Below are 12,518 nucleotides of genomic sequence, written 5' to 3'. Positions count from 1 at the left end.
CGTGTTCAGTCACTGCTTTCTTGCGTGGCACTTTCGTCTTCCTTACCTGTTCTCGGAATGGCGATCCTCAGCTTCATTTCTAAGTTTGTTAGCATTTCTTCTACGATCTTCCTCTGCTTCCGCTGATCATTTTCTTCTAGCTTCCAAACCTGCTTAGCTAGCTATTCCTTATTCTGCTCTAGACGCTCTAGTCACGACTCTAGCTCACACATCCTACAGATAAAATCTGCTCCGTTTACGTCGTCTACTTACTCAAACCGTGTTTCTTTCAACACGTGTAGGAACGCTCGCACTCAGAACGCACGCCTGGATTCCCAATACTACCGACCATTATCTTGCACTAACAAGGCGTCATACAAAATTAACCCAACTTGCAGAAAAAAAATGAAAAGGAGAAAAAATACAAATATTTTTTGACTAGCTATACATCACCAAAAGGGACAAGAAAGTGAAAAGCATAAAAAAATAATATACAGCATCTTCTGACGCTACACATACTTTTTTATTAGAGCTTGCTGGCAGCTGTCTAAATGGCAAATTTGGAGGCGGTGACGTTTGCATGTACACCTATATTTAAAGAATCTTCAATATCCCACCTGATTCCAGATATTCCAAAACTCATTCCAAAACTCAATGCACTACTGACACTGAGAGCGTCCCGATGCATGTCAGACGCAAATGCTCCGTAGAGGGGGGGGGAGGGGGGAGGTTAAGTTTGAATGATAGGATTCCGCTGCAAACCCTTACCCAACGCACAGTCGTACACGCCTGCCAGGCGAAACATGCCGTATCAGCAGCTGCCGCGACTGGCCGAGACATTCGGTTTCCAACTTCCTCGCGCTTGTGACGGGGCATTTTGGCTTGATGTGATAACGTGGTCGCAGTTTCTGCGCTCCCGCGGCACTCGGTTCCGATAGTGTCTGCATTTACCGTTGAAATATCTCGACGTAGGTGCGACTTTCAGGATTCGCAAAAAAAAAATGTGGGCGCATTAAAATGAAATGGCCTTCAATTTCGCCACTTAAGCAACGGCCCCTAAGGCACCATTAAAGAGTTACTTAATAAATTTTTGTTACTTGGTCTTCCGAAGCTCACGTTATTAGCGGCAAGGCATTTCTGCCTCGCCTTGGAACTTGTCTGCATGAACACCACGTTCGCAGCGTTTATAGCCGTTTTATAAAGAAGTCATGCAGAAATTTTATGTTAATTTTACTCGCGTGTTTTCATTGAACTGTGCCTTTGTGGCATTTTATTACTTCAGTTTTTTTTCTTTTTCATGTTTTGATCTTCCTAGTAATGTTGAAGAGCCCTGCATTGGGGGCGTATCTTTTGTACAAGACTTCAGAGGGCTGCGTACTCCTTACACAATGCCCAAATAAGGCCTGTAAGCTATTTGAAATAAATAAAGAAAACTCCTCTGGGAGTTGTCTAAGTATACGTACAATCTTTATAAAATCGCACACTTTCGGGCTTATCTTGCCCCACAACAATATTCATCTGTCTTGCCCGCATTTCCTTTCTTTAAAGGTGCGAGCCCGGTACTTCCAAATTACGAACGGCATGCGTGTTATTAGCATGACAGCATTCTCTAAAGGAAAATAGAGAGCGCAGCGTTTTCAAGAAAGGAAGTGCAAGCAAGGCAGATGACGATGGTTGTTGCGGGGACAAATATACACCCCAAAGGGTGCAACTGTTTTAAGAGTGTACGCATTGCGCCATTGGCTCATCTCCATGTAGCCCGGTGTCATTATCAGCATTACGAAACTTGATCTGAACAGTACAAACGACAGCGCTGCGACATCAACTGCTGAGGACGACGGCGCAAGGTAAATAGATGACGCAAGCTAACTACTGCAGCTGGCCGTTCCAGGTGCACTGATGTTGTTGCGATCATTATAAACTGTTATCGCTTTCTATAGTGCCTTGTCCATCCGCACCGAACCATTATGAACCACGATAAACCACATTCCGGCAGCGGCCGTGCATGGCACGGAAGCGCGGGCGCTGTCTTGAAAGCGACCTGCGATGGAGACAGCCTCACCATAGAGAAAGAAATTTCAACAAGAGCGGACACTCCCATAGAGCCCAGAGGCCGAATTGACTGTAGTACACAAAGCGGATGTTATTGACTCCTTCCGGTTTCGGTTTTGGGCGCGCGCGTTTTGAACACCAGTTGGTACACGCCGCGCCGGCTCCGCTGCTCGGCGCGGCATTCATTCTTTTTTTTTTTTCGCTTCTGCTGAACCTCGCGTGGCCTTGGCGTGGAATCGTTTCATTATTAAGTAGAAATGATTGCGATTGACCTTTACAAGACTGCGCCGAGTCTGTCAGGTGCAATTTCATAAAGAAAACGAAAGACGTCTTCTGAAATGATGAAATGAATATTTTGCTCTATATAAATGCTTGTTCCGGGCTTCTTCTGCATTCATCCAAAGTTGTGGCACCAGGTAAGCAGCAGTCGTTGCCGTACGATGCTCCACCGGTTGCCATCAGCTGAAAGAAAGTAAATTACAAGCATGCATCATTTCGGTATATTGACCTAACAGGAGTATTGCGTGTAGAGGTGAAGCGTGCGCAAGTGGTGAATGAGCGGCATTACAGATAAATTCACTTTTACGTACATTTCGCAGCAAAAACGCCTCCCAAACAATGCCATAAAATCTGAACATCCGATTTTTAAGCACCCCTCCTTTCCCGGGCATTATTTCCTGCACCTTAAATGCACAAATAAACGGGTGACTGCGCGTTTCCAAAACAACTTGGCCTCAGTCGACACGATGGTATGCCAAGAACACAAAGGTGGCTACAATACAGGCTCAGCCAGACCATGTTGCACGCTCGCAGAGTGCCTTCTAATCGTACTCAAGTCATACTCGTGGGTGCAAAGCCTGTGTTCAGTCGCTCAGAATACATAAATGTCATGTTCTTGAGCTCCTCCGTGTTATCTTTTACGCGTCCTGCTGGCGCATGCAACACTCCCGTGTTATCACTCTCGGCAAGCGCTCGTCGCGTTTTCGAGAAGCGTGAGTACCGAAATAAGGTATATGTTATTGCAGGGCTATAAAATGCGTCACAAACTTGTCCCACTAAAATTCAGTACACGCAAAACTAACTCACTATGGCTGGCTTGCTTTTTTTGCTAACAGCTTCACAACCCCAGGCGAGGCGAGCAAGCCTCAAGATATCCCAAAAAGTTACCAAATAAATGACAATACTTTTTCGGGTCTGAGAATGCGTCAAGAACTTCTTTCTGCCAGCAAGATTCAGCACACGCGAAACTAACTGCGGCACACAGCTGAGCTGCTTTTCGCTAACAGCGCCACTACGCCGAACGCGGCCACTGTGCTTGAAAAGTACCCCAAAAAGTAGTGAAATTAGTTACAATATTGTCTGGGTCAAAGAAAGCGCCAAAACTTGTTCCGCTAAGATTCAGTACACGCGAAACTGCGTCACACGGACAAGGTGCTTTTCGTCAGAAAGCCAGGTGAGGCGAGCGTGCCCAAAAACTACCGAAATAGGTTATAATTATGCTTGGGCTCATAGAAAGCGTCGCAAACATCTCCCAGTACGAGTAATTAACTCATATTAACTAGGCTTGGACTGCGGAGCTGTTTTTCGATAACTGCGTCACTATATAGGTTCAGTTTTGTGCAGTAAGCCTAAATGTCTTGAAGTGTGTCGCAGACTGTCAGACAAAATTCCTCACCTTGCTGTAGTCCAGTAGTGCAGCGGTGCCGTGTCGAAATGCAGATGGAACACAAGAAAACGCCGTGAGCCCAAAAAACGGGCTACATCCAAAAGAGACGGGTCGCCGAGCACGCGAGCTTCACATGCGCAGCCGGCCTCGCTCACTCCTGCGGCTTGCCTGGCGCATGACGTATGCACGCACGTCTGGCGTACCGCTAGCTTGTTGCTAGGCAACGCAACAAAAAGTTGCAAAGTATAAGTTCATTTACATGCAAAACTTTTTCAATTTTAGTGGGAAGGAATAAAAAAATAAAATGTTGTCTGGAAGTTTATTTCACATTCTTTTTTTCTGATGCTCGCGTCAACTAACGGATGGTGTTGAAACTAGGCGTGACGTGTTTCCTGTTGCCAGTTTTTGAAGAGTGTCCCCTCTTGTTGAATTTCTTTCTCTATGGTCTCGCATTGAAGCGAGAAGCGCGGGCCCTTACTCTTAATGTGATCTGCGGTGGGGGTGGAGAGTGTGGACAGTGCTGATAGCTTCGTTACCGCTTTGTTCTCGCCGCTTATTTCGCGCTCAAGCGAGAGGCAGCACGAAGGTGAATTTGCTCGCTGCGACGGGCCCTATATTGAAAGCGATCGTATTGCGTGTGGACAGACGGATGGTTTATCGCACTGGGTAAGCATAGAAATGCTAATGCATTTAAAGCTGTATTCTGTTAGAAAAAGATACCTTGCGTCTGGATTGCTCCTCTAATCTAACACCGGTGCCACCATCAGAATTCGTTCCAAAGTATTATGCCTTATGCACTAGCTACAGTTCGTAGATTGAAATGTGCGCTGTAAAGTAATGAATTAATCAGTTAATTAGCACAATTAAGTTAATTATACAATTAAGCATTTTGGTTTCTTGCAAAAGTATTGGCCGCTACTTGGAGTAATTTAGATTACAAATTTAATAATTGTGCTGGTTATAATTGTGCTTTTTGCCACAAGCAACTTTAGCAATATGGTGCAGCTAAAAAAACCCTTTGCGTTCGCAAAGAGACTTCACAGGCTGCGCACTGGGGCTTGGGCTTGCTTATCGCTTACCGACGAAAAGCCTGTCGAGCTCACCTCTCCGTACGTAGCGATGTAATTAAACGTTTCGTTACTTGTTACGACGTCGTCTCGTCACTGCCTGGGCCCCTCTTTATTGCGGATCAAGCTCTAGACCGCTAAACCAATGCAACCTTTATAGTCCAGGGTGTCCGTTCCCAGCACTGGACAGTTCTATGCGAAATAAGGTGCATGAATTATACACTCAAATCAGTATAAGATGTATCGGTGCATGCAAGGCACCGGATAGGCGTACTTTACAAAAAGGAAAGTTGCTTTCAATTATTATTTTCTCGGCTTTACAGTATAAGCCGTAAATACAGATATCTAAAATGTTAGTAAACCGTATTTGTGACTGTATAAGTGTGAAGTTTGTGGAGATATAATCAAATTCTGTATATATTGAGAAGCATTAGAGCATCATGCCTTACCTGAGGGATGCCCTTAGTGTGTACAGCTGCTATATATTTGAATTCCGTGAATTCTTTTGGGAAAGCTTACCTTTCTTTCTTTTCATAAAAAGGCGCTACAAGATATTTTTCGCAGCAGCTTTGTTTGCAACAGAAGCCCTGCAAGGAAGTGACAGTGACGACGATGATGATGGACGTAAATTCTGGCTTACCCATAATGTTAGAGAAGTCCGCATTGGGTAATCAATATTTTCGTATAAGGATGGCTTTGAATACAGAATGTGGTAAAACAGGTAATTACCTTTGTGTAATATTTTTTGTAGGTGCGACACCAGTGGCTGACACCAACTCAGTGGTGAGCTACACACCGCACAGACTAAAAGCAATCGCTATGTACTTTGGCGTGGATGCGGTCACTTTCTTGCAGCAAGTTATTCTCAGTAAGTAAGCCAACCGATCGATCAGTCTTGCAGATAAAAAACGAGTAGTCAGGATAACTCATTCTTGATCTAATAAGTTGCACTGCATATAACAAATGACAATAAGACAAAAGAATACAGCCTCACGCAAATGTGTTCATAAGCTCAGTGCGAAACTTGGCTCATGTCGACTATAAACCTCAGCCGCTCTCAATGGCGATTATTTTCACTCCACTACAGTCTGGCTGGGTTCCTCACTGGACTCCCTTGTTGTCGCGCCGAACGCCTTCGCTATACTACGTTTAGGCGGAGCTGGAGGTAGAGCTCTGATACCCTTCCGTTCATCAACACTCAGCTATCGCCTCCTACCTCGGAAGTTTCGAGGTCTCCTAAGCGTTGACGCATTTCTCCTTAACGTGATGACAACAGATCAGTGAAGTGATCGCCAGTTCCAGCAGTAGCGTAGCATGGAGCGTGAGGATAACGGACTTGGGGAAATTGTTCTTCAAAGTGGCCTTGCCGACGCTGCCACTGTCAATGCTGCCGATTCCAGAAAACGCAGTTTGCAGCTCCTGTCTAAAGAACTCACTATTTCCAACTAGTGCCCTTTCTCCCCCTCCCACTCCTCCCCCCTCCATACTTTTCTCGCTCTCCGAAATGCTAGCTCAAACTTTCCTGGGCAGTCACCTTCGCCTGGCGAGAAAACACCGCCGATAGCCGGGCAAGGAGCTGCTGATCAACCTGCCGTCGTATATCGCTGATGGCTTTCGTGAAATGACTTGAAGGCTTTTCTGTACTCTAGGTCGGTGCACAAAGATATTAGGATAAAGTGGTAAGACGAAGTCTAAGGGTTGTCTGTAATATACAGTAATATATAATACATAGGAAACATGCTGACGTGCGCTATAAACGAGTATATAAGGAACGAACTTAAAGGGAAATAACATGAGAGCATTTTTCTGTACACCATCGCGATGAAGTCGGTTTTAAAGGACATTTTAATAAAAACTAATGCATTTTATGTGCGGCTTGCGTGCGCGTGCGTGTCTGTGTGCGATCCCATCACTCGGTGCACGCGAAACTTTCAGGAACCAGAAAGGCAAGAAAGCGTCACTACAGCAAGTGAATGTTTCCCTCAATAACCACGGCAGATATTGCACAGAATTTGAACATTTATTCAGTATGAAAACATGTTGAACCGCAACACACTTAACCTTGTAAAAATACACCAAAGCGTCCCAGACTTTACGATGAGAGACGCGCAGTGGATCTCATCTCGTGCAAGGAAGCGGTCTGAGACCCTTGGCGCGTTGACGCGCCAAGGGTCTCAGACCGCTTCCTTGCACGAGGGAGATTTGAAATTGATTTTATTACGCTTTTCCAGGCATGCGTTCGTGGCCTAAGGGTTAGAACATCGGGCTTCTGTGCTGGAGGAATCGGGTTCGAAAACAACCATTGGAAATGTGGTTTGATTATATATATACATACATATATGCGCATGATAGGGTCATCCTGAGGGTCGCATAAACGATCGGACAGGAACCTACGTGAAAACCGCAAAGTGAGGGCAAGAGGCAAATAAACCTATCGCTTTACAAGTTAATAACAGCGCCAAGGTCCTGTCCTTATGGTGTATATGTCTATTTCCTCGAGTCCAATGACAGTGGGAAACTGATTCAGGACCTAAGAACTCTTTAAGAAATCTGTTTCTCTCTCTGAAATGGGTTGGGTTGTCGCTGATGATTCTTGATACCTTTACTATGTAGGGCTTTCCGACAGTCGTCAACGTCGTGATGACATGCCAACAACTCCAACAGCGCTGCGGCATTCATCTTCAGCTGTTTCATCATAACTCGCGTTGACTGCTCATGCTTGTCGTAGGCGTTGAGCGTAAAACAATGGTAGCTGAACATGGTCTAAGCAAAGTTTAGCAAAAAAGACATATTCATCTATCGCATACATGAATTTTCGTGCAATGCTCTGAATTTCACAATCTTTTCTTTTCTTTTTTCTACATCGCGTAGGCACGTAGTCAGCACCGGATGCTACGATTTCAAAGGATAGCACCAATCAGGGCGGGAATACATAGCGCGCTGGCATAGTTTCCGAATAACCATCAGTAGAGAAAGAAAGGCTCTGGGCATACTACTGCGACGTCGCCTTCAATAGTCGAGTTGAATGGCGCGTGTTTATCGTATTTCCTCCCCGTCCTCCCTTTCCTGGTTCGACATGCCTGTTGCTCACTTGTAGTTTCCGCTTTCTCAAACAAAAGACAGAACTCATTTCCGGCCTGTCAGCTCTAGTGCGTCACACATCCGACACTAAAGCGGTCGTGCGCACAATAGCGCGGCAGTCTAGCAACGAACGTGATGTCGTCCTTCGTCTGTGTCTGCAGACAGTGGAAGTATTGTAGAACCCCGTATGTGGTCATCAAAAAGTGCTCGGTCAATATGTTGTCATTTTTCTTTGTTTGCTTCCTCGTTTTTGAGAGAGCATGTGGTGTTGCGCTCGGCACAGACATGTTGGATAGATGCCCCGCCTGCAATCTAGTTAACTACCTGTCGAAGGCCACTCAGGTTATGTCTATACGAGCACATCATTGCCGCTGTTCTGATGACTTCAAGTTTACGAATGGTGCGCTGTGTTGAAAAAGTAGCTTCTATTGCTGTTGCTAAAAAACTGAATTTTCTTATCAGTAGAGCCGGTCACTCTTTCCGCCTATGGCGGGATCAAATCAGGTAGACCGAGAATCAATATAAAAAGAACAAAGCGAACAAACAATAACAAAACGACAGATGACTGCATGAAGGGTACGCTGACTTTTTTTTCATTGAAGCAGTTAGAAAACCGTAAAAGCTTTACTGACACCAAACTGGTGCTTCTGAATCGAATGCTGCAGGGTTTATGGAGGCAATAATAAAAAATTGGTCTTTTGTGCACTCGATGCTAAGAAATGGAAGCGGAGTACCGAAGGTGGTTTTCTGTCTTACTACACATAAGCTCATCGTAAAGAACCGGGCTGCATACTCACCAACGGGGGAGTAAATCAAGTTAAATGCACTTGTTGGTGTCGGCTTCTCTGCATTTTCGCTTTGTTTTTATAGAACGAGACCAGGTTTCCTTGAGCTTTTGTGGCCCCACCGGTTTAGAAAGAGCACAGAGATGTAGAACAAAAACTGCGTGATGCACGTTGCAAATTTTGTTAGGGAACAATAAAAATTAAGTCTAAGCAAACAATTTCACTACATACATACAAACAATCATTAAATATAGATGTAGTGTCTTACCGGACGGCACTACATATAAATATAGCGTCGAGGACGGCAAAAGACGAGGTGGGATGATGAAATCAAGAAATTCGCAGGCGCAAGTTGGAATTGGTTGGCGCAGCGCAGGGGTAATTGGAGATCGGAGGGAGAGGCCTTCGTCTTGCAGTGGACTTAATTTAGGTTGTTGTTGTTGTAGTAGTAGTAGTAGTAGTAGTAGTAGTAGTAGTAGTAGTAGTAGTAGTAGTAGTAGTAGTACTACTAGTTGTTGTTGTTGTTGATGATGATGATGACGATGATGATGATGATGACGACGACGACACCATTCACAGCACGCGCACACACAAACGGTGACATTCCGGTCACGTTTGGCACTTAGGAATATGTGACTCCAAAAGCGATGAATATAAAGAAGCTTTATGGGCGAGAGAGGAGTGGTTCGGAACTAAAATGTGATGCATTCGGTTACAAAAATTTGCGCTCGCCTTTTCATGTTTGTCGTTTTTCATCTTCGTGTTGTCACTCCGTCAAACAAGATATGTTCTTCGTGTATGCGTACTGAGAAGAAGTTGCTCGCCTGCAATAATACGATCATACTCAGCACATGCATCGCAAAGAAAATTGCATTCAGACAGAAAGAAAGTCTTTCTTTCTTCCCTTGCACGTCGATAAGTTAGTATTCTCGCCACTACTTTTGTCTCTTCTCTTGCTCATTCTTGTTCCGCTTTTCTTATTCTAACAAACAGTGTAGTAGAAATAGGTCATTTTTAACGTAATGAGTTACTTCATTTCCTTAGATTTTGGAATGCAGTGAGTGTTACGCGGCGCAGAGCGATAACTGCGAAATGTATACCAAGGTACACCTTGCTTTACGAACTCTAACTAACTTTACGAACTCTAACATTAACTAGGAAACGCTACAGAGTAATCTTACAATATATTACGTAATAGAAATACGTTTCCTCATTTTCTCTGTAAAGAGTTCCTATACAGTGTGTTTCAGTGAACACATTCAACATTTTTGAAGGTTGCCTGTTGCAGATAGCACAATTCTAGTTCATGAGCTGGTCTACCCGAAGAGGTGGACATTACTTGGACCCAAAAAATGAAATGCGTAATTGACTAATTAACAAAAACCACTATGAGTGTTAACTAATTTCCTTACAGCAAATATTGCAATATTGCAATTAACAAATTCTAGCAGTGGAATTCGCCAGGCGGATCCACTTGAAACCAATTCTCAGTATGACGCGATTTCCGTGATATTAATTCGCGAACTTTACGGAGAAAAGCATTGGCAGTTCAGTTACTCTCTTAACAAAACGTCGTTTTGTGCATTGACTCACAAACGTAATTCGCTAATTTACTACAATTTCTTATTATCAAATAGAGTGATTGAGCGAGTAAAGACTTTATCTAAAAACAAGGTATTGGCGGGTGACCTTGTTATTAGGCAGCCATGAGCCCCTAAGTCTGGGCGGCTTCTTCAGCTCTCTTGATGACCTTGGCCTGCAGGTCAGGGTCGGAGCTGAGCAACACGGTCTCCCTCTGCTCAGTATTGCTTATCTTGTGATTTGTATATTGTTCCGCTGGGCACGACAACATAATATGGAACAGGTCACTTTTTTCTTAGAATGGCTGCATGTATTAGGGTATCGGTCCGGGTAATGGTAGTGATAGGCTATGGGGTTGGGGTAGGTGTTCGTCTGAACTCGCCTAAAAGCTGCTTCTTGTCGCTTGTTAAGCAATTTGTGTGCTGGTAGGTACACTGTCCTGGCGAACCTGTAGTCCTGGGTTATTTCCTGGCAACTAACCATGCGGTCCTTCTCTGATGCTAGCGTGAGCCGCCCGGGTGCTCGGTTGGCGAGTCCTCGAGCGGCGGTGTGGGCGGCATCGTTGCCGGCTAGGGAGGAGTGCGATAGTGTCCAAATGATCTGGATTGGTTGTGGGTGTTGGTTTGTCTCTAATATGTGTTTTACGGAAGCCGAGGCCCGACCTTTCGCAAAATTGGGTACTGCTTCTCTGGAATCGCTAATAATGCAATGACAATGTGGGGAGGCTATTGCCAGAGCGATAGCTGCCTCTTTCGCTGTTTCAGTGCTTCTGGTGCGGATTGAACCACCAAAGCGTATTTGACCTGAGGAGTCCACCACTGCGAGGGACATACAGTTGCGTTCTATGTATTCTGCTGCGTCGACATACACTACGCCTTTGAAGGCGTGGAATTTCTGATGTAGGGCTTTGGACCGTTCGGCCCTCCTTTTTTGTAGAATTCGGGGTGCATGTTCTTATGGAGTGGATTAATTTTGAGATGGCGCCTCTGATCATGAGGAATGTCTACTTTAGTGATCTGCATCGACTCGTAGTTCATGCCGAGATTCTGGAGGATGCTGCGCTCGGCGGCACTCTGAGCTAGCATTTCGTATTGAGATATAAGGTTCGTTTCCACAAGTTCCTCGAGGGTGTTTTGCATACCTAGGGCTAGCAATTTAGCATTGGCCGTTCTTATAGGTAGCCCAAGAGCCTGTTTATAGGCCTTTCGGATAATTCCCTCTATTTTCTCTTTGTCAGCCGCTTTGAGGCAGAGGTACGGGGTGATGTAGGTGATGCGGCTGAGCGCGAAGGCTTCTACCAACCTTATGAGGTTGGCTTCTGTCATGCCAGAGTGTCGGTTGGCAATTCTTGAGATAAGTCGCATCGTCTGTTGAACGCACGCTTCTAGCTCCGCACGCTTCCTCCGGCTCGCACAGTGATTTCTGGGGGTGGTGGTGCAGTATCGGATTTGCGGTTTGCAGGGGCTCTGAATAGTAAGAGCCCTGATTTTTGCGGGGAGCAGGCGAGGCCTTTGGCGGTCACGTACCTTTCAACCGTGTCTACAGCTTGTTGTAGCGTGGTTTCTATATCTCCATCGCTACCTTTAACCACCCACAGGGTGATGTCGTCGGCGTACAGACTGTGTTGTAGATCTGGAATCTGATTAGGTTGTTCCACTAATCGGATCATTGCTAAATTAAAGAGGAAGGGGAACAAGACTGATCCCGGCGGTGTGCCATTACTTCCGAGAGAGATCTTGTGAAATTGTAGTTCGCCTATTCTTAGTTCCGCTGTGCGGTGGTTGAGGAAATATTTGATGGAGTTGTAGGTCCTCTGGCCTACACCTAGGTACTGCAGATTCTCCAGTATAGCGCTACGTTGTCAAAGGCCTTTGTGAGATCAAGGCCCAGGACAGCCCGGGTTGCAGATTCTCCAGTATAGCGCTACGTTGTCAAAGGCCTTTGTGAGATCAAGGCCCAGGACAGCCCGGGTAGCATTCTTGGATATGTGGTTCAGAACTTGATGTTTAAGCTGAAGCATGATGTCTTGCATGGAAAGTTTAGGACGAAAGCTAATTACGGAGTTCGGAATAGGTTGATGTCCTCCAGAAAATTGTGGAGGCGGTTACGTATGACGCTCTGCATAAGTTTTCCTACGCACGAGGTCAGATAGATCAGGCGTAAGCTCTCGAGCTGTAGTCGCTTACCATGTTTAGGTATGAATAATATTCGTGCATGCTTCCATTGCGAGGGGATAGAACCTGTTTCCCGACAGCGGTTGAAGTACTCTGTTAGGGCAGTGATAGATGCGTCGTATATATTTCGGAG

The sequence above is a fragment of the Dermacentor variabilis genome, chromosome 2 (assembly GCF_050947875.1).
Source record: "Dermacentor variabilis isolate Ectoservices chromosome 2, ASM5094787v1, whole genome shotgun sequence".
Classification (NCBI taxonomy): Eukaryota; Metazoa; Arthropoda; class Arachnida; order Ixodida; family Ixodidae; genus Dermacentor; species Dermacentor variabilis.
Note: the sequence above shows the minus strand (reverse complement) of the source record.